The following is a 9483-nucleotide window of genomic DNA, read 5'->3' on the forward strand; positions in this document are numbered from 1 at the left end:
TCTCTCTCTCTCTCTCTCTCTCTCTCTCTCTGTCTCTCATTCTCATTCTGTCCCTCTCTGGTCAAATTAAATAAGTAAATAAATAAAGCAAAATAAAATAATTCTTAAAAAAAAAAAACAAACAAGAAAACAGTGCAGAGGTACAAAAAATAACAGGTAGCACCCAGCCAGGGACTTGGCAGGGAACTGGTGCGAGTCCAGGCCCTGAACTCTAAACTTAATTAGCTGGGGCTTCATTCTGGGTAAGGTTATAGCTGAGACACACCCATGTCCACATCCACATCCACAGCCACGTGTGCGTGTGGGTCAAGTGGATGGCTTGGACAGCTCTGCTTTGATTCTTCAAAGCTCTGCTAGGCCAGGACACACCTGCCTCTAGGCTCACAGCCAGGCTGGGGTTTGTCCTGCTGGGCTAGGCCTCAGGCAGGTGAGTGGTCCCTGGGGTGACTTCTTGGGCCTGCAGACTAGTGAGGGCAGCACCACGTTGCTTGGGCAGATCTGTCGGCCCTCACCTCACCCCATCTGTTCTGTGCCCTCTTTTTAAATCTTAAGTTTATTCTATTTGGGGGGTGGGGGAGAAAGGTACCCTTGACTGGGTCTCATCACATCGTGACCCTTCCCCCAGCCTCCCAGGGAGCCAGGATCAGCAGTGCACATGGGCATACCCAGTGTGTTCAGGTAGACCAGGGATCCAAACCTGGACCTCCCGTGTGTTTCCAGCATTGCTGACTGGTGCCCTACCTCCTGTGCCCTCTTCTGTGCCCAGAGGGCTCATCCTTGTGGACTGGATCACTCGGGCTCACTTGGTCACCGGCTTCCGGTTGGGTTTGGCCAATGGGAAGCACTGACAGGCCTTCTGGTCAGTAGGAGTCAGAGGCTGGGTTTTTATGTCCCGGACTGGGCCCACAGTGTTGGCAGTGCCTGGAATCTTGCACCCACTGCAACCTCTCATTTACAGCCTTCTCCAGAGTCTATGAACAGCCCCCCCCACCCCTTGCTCCTTCAGTCCAGGGAGGCTGGAGATAGCAATTTCCCACCTGCTAGTTCCGGGGTACTTCCCTATCCCTTATGGTTTCTATAATCTGTGACTCGTCCCCTTGATAAAGTCTTTTCCAGGAACCCTCTTGTTGCGTGTGCCACTGTTCCTGCTAGGCTCCTAACTGGCACAGACAGCAGGCATGGCGCCTGTGCGCAGTCCTAAATCATCCCAGCAGTCACAGGCCAGCTATCTTGAGTTCCCCTTTGGTCATTTTGCATATGCAAATATTAGGCATCCGTTGCTCTTGCTTGGGGTAAGCTTCCTCCAAAAGCTAGAGCCTGGCAGTGGACTCCCCAACTCACCCGCCCCGCCTCCCCATGCAATGGCATTTGGCACTGAGCTGGCTTAGCTGCGCAGACTCCCCCTTCCTGAGTGTCCACGTGAGGTTATGGGAGGGATATAACTTCCCTCCTCTCCCAACTTTCTGGGTGTTTTTCTTTTTTTTTTTCTTTTTTTTTTTTTTTGGGTAGTGGCGAGGGCCTTGTGATTTTGGAGACCTGTGATAGGCCTGTCCAAAGTACATGAAATGAGCCACGCGAATGAGGAAAGTTAGATGAAGTTTCCAGTGATCTGCTGGTAAATGCTTCCCAACTGGCTCCCTGCCTCCATCCCCAAACCCTGATTGGTAACAGCTGCTGATTTCCATGATGTAAATACTCCCACCACAGCCTGTCGGTCGCAAGCTCCCCACGTGATTGCCCATGTGATCTTGCTGACCGTGGAGTAGGGAAGAGAAGTGCCCATGGTTACATGGTATTTCTACTGCCCAGATGTGACGGACTAGCTGGGTACCCTCTGGAGCACAGGTCACCGTAAATGGTAGCGAAGTAATTTGGAAGGTGTGTTTTGAGTACGTATCATCTTTGTTCTTAATGCGATTTGTTCCATTTCAAATTGTAATTAATTTTCATTTTATTTTAATTGTCTGTATTGTAATTTGTATGACGGGCCCTGTTTAACAACTGGCTTGCAAAATTCCTGAGAATTGAATGATTGGCTCTCACAGACCAGTCCCAGTACACCATGGAACGGTTCTATTGGCTCTGGGGCCAAGGGGGGGGGAATCAATTCTCATCAAGATAGAAAACAAAAACAAAGAAAAGCTACGAGTATTTCAATTGCGCCACCTTGTGGCACAACCTAACGGTACCACGCCCCCTTGCCTGCACTCCCCCATTTTGGTCTTGGGGTATCTCTAACTGGAGTGATCGAACATCCTGATTTGCCTGGAAGAGTCCTCATTTGGGCCTATTACCCTGGTTAAACCGTGAATAGCATCCCTTTAATGTTCTCCAAAGTGTCCCGGTTTGAACAATAAACGATACAGTCATCCACCCAATGCCCCAGTAGACTGTAACTGGCTTGAGGGTAGGGACTGTCTTGTTTACTGTTGCATCCCTCAGGCCAGGGAGGTCTTCCACCAGGATTTGTCAGATGAGCAGTGCAAGTTAAGACTATAAAGTTTCCTTGCCTTGCTGGTTACGCTGATAACCACTGGGATTTGGACATCTTTTTGGCTATGCAGAGATTGTCAGTGTAATGTGATTGGCCCTGAAAGTCCCTGACCCCGCCGTCCTCGTCCTCGTCCCCGTGCATAAAAAGCCAGGCTGATAGACGTCAGAGCCTCGTCTCCCAGGGAGCGTGCGGCAGCCAGAGGGTGTTGGTCTGGCCATCTGGTGCAGGAACAGTCAAGCCGTGTGGGAGCCCAGCTGGCACGGGAATCCTTGGCTGTCCCCGGCAAACAGCATGGGGAAGAGAGCTGTGGGATCAATAGTAATTTCCTTCAGAAGCACGGCGATGTAGTGCGGTTGGCAATGGCATTGGGCTTTCCCTGGCACGGAGGTCTCTAAATGCACTTGGCCCTCTTAGTTAGGAAATGGACTTGCAGCAGAACGCTGGACAGGAAAGGGAACAAGGACAAGACTTTCTTGGCCTGAGTCCAGCAGAGGTTGCCAGGTTGGCTGTGGAAGCCTGCTTTCTCTGTGCTCGCATGTCATCGGCATCAGCCACGTAGACGCTTTGAGGCACTGACAGGGAGGAAATCGTGGAAGCTCCAGCTTCCCATCGACATCCATCTAGTCAGCACTTCGGGAGAGGCTTTGAAGGGCTGGGGACAGGTTCCAGGTTCAGGTGGGAAAGGTGAACTTCGCTTCTCACTGTGCAGAGGTGGGTGGGAAGGCGTTAACCCTACTTTGCTGAAGCTGGGGCCATCGTTGTGGATGGAAATAACCGTGAGTCCCAGAGGCTTGGAGAGTAGCTAGGAGTTCGAGAACACTGGCTCAGGCTTCAACTACCGAGCAGTTTTGTCGGATAAGGGCCGTGGGGGCAGTGGATGCCCCTTCCAGGGGGGGGGTTGGGGGGGACTGCTGCCCACTCAGGGTTGTTCTGAGATAATACCCTCCAGCCCCGCCCCTTCCCCTGCGGGCAACTCATATGTAATGATTGGTTTGGGTTTTGGGGAGGGAGCGTTCAAGAGCGTATCCCTTGCCTCGGTCTCTGAAGGGCCAATCCTAGCTCTAGAACCGTCTGTGGAGTTGGCCAAGGCCTCTGTTGCAGCTGCAAGGTAGCCCCCCTCCTTCCTCTGCCCCGTCCTGCAACCCTCTCTCCTTCCCCGGTGTTGGTCCTGATAGTACCCTCCAAGCAAGGCCTTCCATTCTGCTGTCTATCCATCTCAGGGGCCATCTCCCAGGTGACCTGACATAACCCAGGGCCCAGGGAGGGAAGGAGAGTCCTTCTTAGGGAGAAAACAGTGTGCAAACGGGGCGCAGAGGATGAACAAGCAGGCCAGGAGAGAGTGTCTTTTACTGTGGACCAAGCTCAGAATGCAAAAAAAAATAAAAAAAAATAAGACAATTCTAATTCTGGGAAGTCAGTTCTTTTCTTTTTTTTTTCTAAAGAGAGTTTTTTTGTTTTTGGTTTTTTTTTTTTTTTTTTTTTAATAGAAGGTGATGATGAGTCACTTCCATCTGAAGTGAAGGCTGAAGGGGTAGTTACTGGGACGTCGAGGTAAAACCAGACGGGGATGCCCATTACCTGTGTGCTGCTGCTTCGGGCTAATGAGGACTGTGGACTCGCAGCGTCATGCGGAGCATGGCCTTACCTGGTCGGTGCTGGCTGCTCAAAGAGAGGAAACCATTATGCCATCTGCTGTTCCTAGGAAGTCAACTCTTAATCCGTGTGTTTGGCTAGGCAGGGAGGATTCATGGCACGGAGGTCTTGCATCCCTAAGGCTACGCCTGAGGCGTGACTTACAAGCATTACTTTCCGTCGCCCTGTCCGATTTCTGGCACTTCTTGCTATAGTTTCTGTGTCTGCAACGGGCCGCGTTTCCCCGGGTTCTCATTACCTAACACATTCTTAGATTGCTGCTGAGCCCTGGTTTGAGCTGAAAAAGCAAGGAAGAACGAACACCTTAGAACCCTAAGCTTGGGGCCAGCAGGTCTTGTGGAGGTGCTGGACTCTTACATGGTCAAATGTGGTTCCAGTCCTGGACCCAGCAGCTTGAAATTCCTGAGAAGAGAATGGAGAAGAAGGGGTTGCTGTGTGGCCATCCTCCCTAAAGGATGCTTTCTCTCTCTCTCCTCTCTCTTTCTCTCTCTCTCTCTCTCTCGCACACATGCCCTATAACAAAAACTAAAACAAACAAAACACAAAACCAAACCAAACCCTAAACTTATGGAGGTCACCAGGTAGGTGGTGCTTAAGGCAGCTGGATCCCACATGGCCAATTCCGTGGTTAGAGTCCTGGACCTGGCGGCTTGAAAATCACACCAGGTGCTTGTGCATGCGTGCACAAAATCCTAAGAGAATGGAGGAGAAGGGATTGTGGTGTGGCCGTCCCCCCCAGGGGGTGAGTTCTCATTTCTCCTCTTTCTCTCTTGGTCTCTGTTTCTCTCCATTGAGCACATGCAGCCTATGTCAAAAACTAAAACAAACAAACAGACCAACCCTTCCCATGCAGCGATACCACTCCAGGCAAATTCCGTAACCATTCAGAGCCTGTTTCCTCATCTAGGAAATAGGGATAAGAAGAGCGCGCAGATAAACCCTAAGCATAGGGCTGGCTCGTACATACTAAGCCATCAGAACATATTTTATTTTCATTCCTGCCATTTTTGTGCTCTTCCATCAGAAACGCTTGCTTAAGGGACCAGCAGTTAGCGTAATGGCTATGTTGCTGGACTCCCATGTAGTCAACCGCCGTTCGCGTCCAGGACCCAGTGGCTTAAACTCATGCTGGGTGCATGTGCATGTGTGCCCAAGATCCCGAGAGGAGAATGGAGGAGAAGGGATTGCAGTGTGGCCATCCCCCCTGGGAGGTGATTTCTTGTTTTCTGTCTGTCTATCTCTCTCTGTCTGGTGAGCGCATGCGCCCTATAGCAAAAAAACCCAAAAAACAAAAACAACTCCCCCCCCCCCAAAAAAAGAAAAGAAATGCTTGCTTAGTGCCCATTCGGTGTGTGCGTAGGGGTGGGGGGAGGAGTGTTGGTGGGAGCAGCATTTTCAAAGTATATCAAAGTACTCTTTAGGGAGTCAGCCTTCTCCTAACCCTGCCCCACAGAGGAAGCAAGCTTGATTTTCTCTTCCATTTTCCAGAGAGGGGGAAAACTGGGGTCCAGAGGGGGAGCTGATTCCTGGAGACCCTGAGCCCCAGTCTTCCAGCTCCTCAGTCTGTGGTCCACCCAATCTCATGACAGGACGTGCAGAGTACGTGTCAATTGATGTCATTCTTGGAAGGTCACCCTTGCTGCCTCTGAAGCCGGTCCTCCTGGTCTTCCCAAAAGGTATGAAAGAAAGCGGCGGCTTTAGGGCATGGGCAGGGCTGCTTCCTGAGCCCAGAGCAGCCGGGAACTGCTCCTGTTTGTTCCCGAGCTCGCCAGAAGGGCACCTCCCTCCTCCCCACTGATGTCAGTCGATGACGTCTGGCTGCATTCAGGCCATGCTGTCATTTGTCCCATGCTCATTCAGCTGATTAAAAGTCATCAATTGTTTTTTAAGCCACCAGCAGGCGAGCCACCAGGCGCCATTTGTTACTGCTCGGCCATGCTGTGAGATGCTGTTTAAACTCACTGAGCAAAGCTTTCGGAAACCAGAGGCCAAAAGCGTTTTTTTTTTTTTTTTTTTTTTTTTTAAAAAAAAAAAAAGGAAATGATCGCTCTCTCTGCGGACTTAATCTCCACCATGGCTAGCGAACGTTCACTTGCAGACTTTTCACCTCATCGCCTTACCTCCAAGTTATCTCCTTGCTTTTCGGCCAGGTTAATGTTCCTGCCACACCACTCAATGCCATGCCTGCTACCTTCAGTAGCTCGCAGTTGCCTCCACCGCGAAGAATAAAGCTGTTGTTGGGACCAGCAGTTGGCGTAATGGCTATGTCACTGGACCCCCATGTAGTCGACTGTGGTTCGAGTCCCGGACCCAATGGCTTAAACTCACGCCGGGTGCGTGTGCGTGCATGCCCAGGATCCAGAGAGGAGAATGGAGGAGAAGGGATTGTGGCGTGGCCATCCCCCCTGGGGGGTGATTTCTCGCTTTCTATCTCTCTATCTCTGTCTTTCTGGGGAGTACATGCGCCCTACAGCAAAAAACTAAAAACCTCTCCAAAAAAGAAAAAAAAAGAAAAAGTCAGCTTCATCTGTTGGTGAAAGGGGAAAAAGCCAGAGTGGAGGAGACATGGCTGTAGCTACTGTACTTTCAGCCCGGTAGAACTGGGCTCCCCAATAGAACACAGCCTCCCCAGACGTGACCCTTGCTTGGCCATTTTTGTTCACACTGTTCCTTCTATGTGAAATGAGGTACCCCCTAGCCCCCCTAGCTCCCCCTAGTTCCCCACTCCCTGGTTCTCAGCATCTTGGACCGGGAACGTCTTCCAGGACTGTTTTGGAGGCTCTCTCTGTCCTGCTGTCTTTACCGAGGAGACAAATCCATATCCTCTTTGCCCCCTTTCAACCCCATGAGTAGGGATGATATCGGTGCTTCAGCCACACCCCCTCGTGCTACCAGCGCTTGTGTCCCTGTGCCTGGGGGGCTGTCTCTGACCACCTGAGCTCTCTCTGTCCACACACACAGCAGACAGGAAGTGCCAGGGCGTTTATCCTTCCCCGAGGAACAGCCCTCAGTCTAACCAGTGGGAGCTAGTGAATAAATACCCCGGCTCCCTCACCCCGTGGACGGAATGCGTGGCGTGATTATTCTGTGCCAGCTCTCAGTGGTTCCCAGTGGGACTGAGCGCCAGTTGCCCACAGGAAGAACCTACTTATTGGCCACTTTCCCTTCCTTGCCTCTTCCCAGATAAACCACTTGCGCTCAGACCCTCATGTCAGGGTTTGTTCCTGGGTGACTCAAACTCAGACATAGCACTTCATTTCTTAAAAAAAAACTGAACCAGCCTCAGATCCTCTGCGCGTCTCAACGTGGTGCCTGACCTATACAGGCGCCCTGTAAATGTTCACTGACCCCCGTGAAGATCCTGTAAAAGAAATAAGCAAGGGCCAACCCATGGCCTGGTGGTTATGGGAGCTGGATCCCATGTGACTGTAATTCGAGTCCTGGATCCAGCAGTTTGAAAACACACCAAGCACATGTGCCTCTGTGCATGCGCACAATCCCCAAAAGGAAGGAGAGATGGACGAGAAGGGGCTGCAGTGTGACCATGTCCCAAGGGGTGTGCTTTCTCCCTTGTTCCCTCTCTATGTCTCTCTGTCTCTCTCTGGTGAGCACATGTGCCTGCTGGCAAATTAAAAAAAAAAAAAAAGTGGAAAAAGAAAGAAACAAAGCTTGATTTTCCTATGGATTGTTCTCTCTGTTCACATAAGCCAGGGATGGCCCCACCTCTGTGCTTTGGCCCTGTTGCCTTTTACCTGGCCCTGTTCCTATGGAAATCTCCTTCTCAGCATTGTCCTTGTCCCCCTCGCCTCTGCCCCAGGTCGCCTAGCTCCCTTCTGATTTGAAATAGCGCCACCCAGCTTCACCCATGTTTTGTCCCATGCGTTCATACTCTCGCTCCACTGGGCTTTCCCATTCCCAACGGTAAGTCTCAGGGGGCTTCCTGTTAGTCACTTTTTCTAGACCCAAGAGGAATCCGAAGATCTGACTCCACATGAATCAGGGAAGGTCAGTGTCATGGGCGGAAACAGTAGTTTTTTTTTTTTTTCCAGTCCTCATTCAAGTAAATGCGAGGCTGCGTTTTGCAGGGCAAGGGGTGGTGGAATGCACAGGAGCCGGGAAAGCGGGGTGGAGAGGCACGCGGTGGCCATGACCTGCCTTGGCCCCATGAGTTTTCTAGCCCCGTTCTCAGACTTCATTGGGATGTCTCAAGTCCCACAGTCATGGGGGAGGGCGGAGGGGGCGATCAGCTGGCTGATCGTAGCTCGCAGCTCGCCTTCAGCGGGCCTGCCAGAGCCGGACAGGATTAAGTAACAAGGAAAAGCCAACAAACACAAAAAAGCCTTCCATGCACAGCGATTCCAGAACGCTCCCCTGCGGGCCTCCTGCCTCATTTCCAAGTTTCCTTATCATCAGATGGGGGAAATGCGTCTTGTTCAGGCAAGAAGGACATGGGCCAAGGTGAAAGGGACACAGCTAAGCTCTCCGGGCCCGCAGTTGCCCAGACACCTGGAAAGACTCTTCGCCTTAGAGACAGTTTGCATTTTCCACCTTGCTCCAAACAAAAGCCAGGCGGCTGGCCTCTGGCTACTCCTTGGGAAGACAGGCCGTGCGAGAGAGCCTCTCATGTCCGTGGCCGCTTTTCCAGACCACAGACTGGGACGTGCTGACCGACCGGGCATGGGTAGATTTATGGCAGGACAACAGGACGGGATGCTTGAGGCAGGAGGTGGGGACCCCAGTGCACAGGGGTCGTGAGGTGTCCTGGGCCAGGTTAGGGCCCTAGGAAGTGTCCTTGGGGGCATGGGTTACTCTGCATGCGTATGCACCCCAAGAGTAGGAAGGGAAGGGCCTTGTTTCCTTCCAATGGAGTTGCTGTTACCCTGGAAACGGCCCTTCTGGCCTCCAGGGCCCAATAACATTCCTCAAAGTTTTCAGGAGTTGTGAGTTTTGGAATGATTACATAAACGTGGCTGTGTGGGGGCAGAGCTCTACGCGGGTAATGCCCTGCCTCCGGAGTTAGGCCTGCGAAGAAAAACACAGCAAAACAAAGGAGAAACCGCAGCGTGTGCTTTCGAAAGACTCTGGGGCAGTAGGATTGTAGCTGCTGGGCGGGAAGAGTGTGGACCTTTCTCCTTCTTAGATGGTAACTCCTTGAGACGCCCTAGCAGAACCAGACCTGGGGGTACAGACTTGGGCGTTTTAGAAGGTCCTTGGCTATGCACGGAGTTCCTCAGTCTGCAAGCATGTGTTCTCTGGGTCTCTGTAGCTATGTGGGAAAGTAGAAGTTGTCCTACTAATCACAGAGATACTCAGTAATGTGGGACTAGCAGTTGGCC

This window comes from Tupaia chinensis, unplaced genomic scaffold, assembly GCF_000334495.1.
Source record: "Tupaia chinensis unplaced genomic scaffold, TupChi_1.0 Scaffold000248_2, whole genome shotgun sequence".
NCBI classification, from domain to species: Eukaryota; Metazoa; Chordata; class Mammalia; order Scandentia; family Tupaiidae; genus Tupaia; species Tupaia belangeri.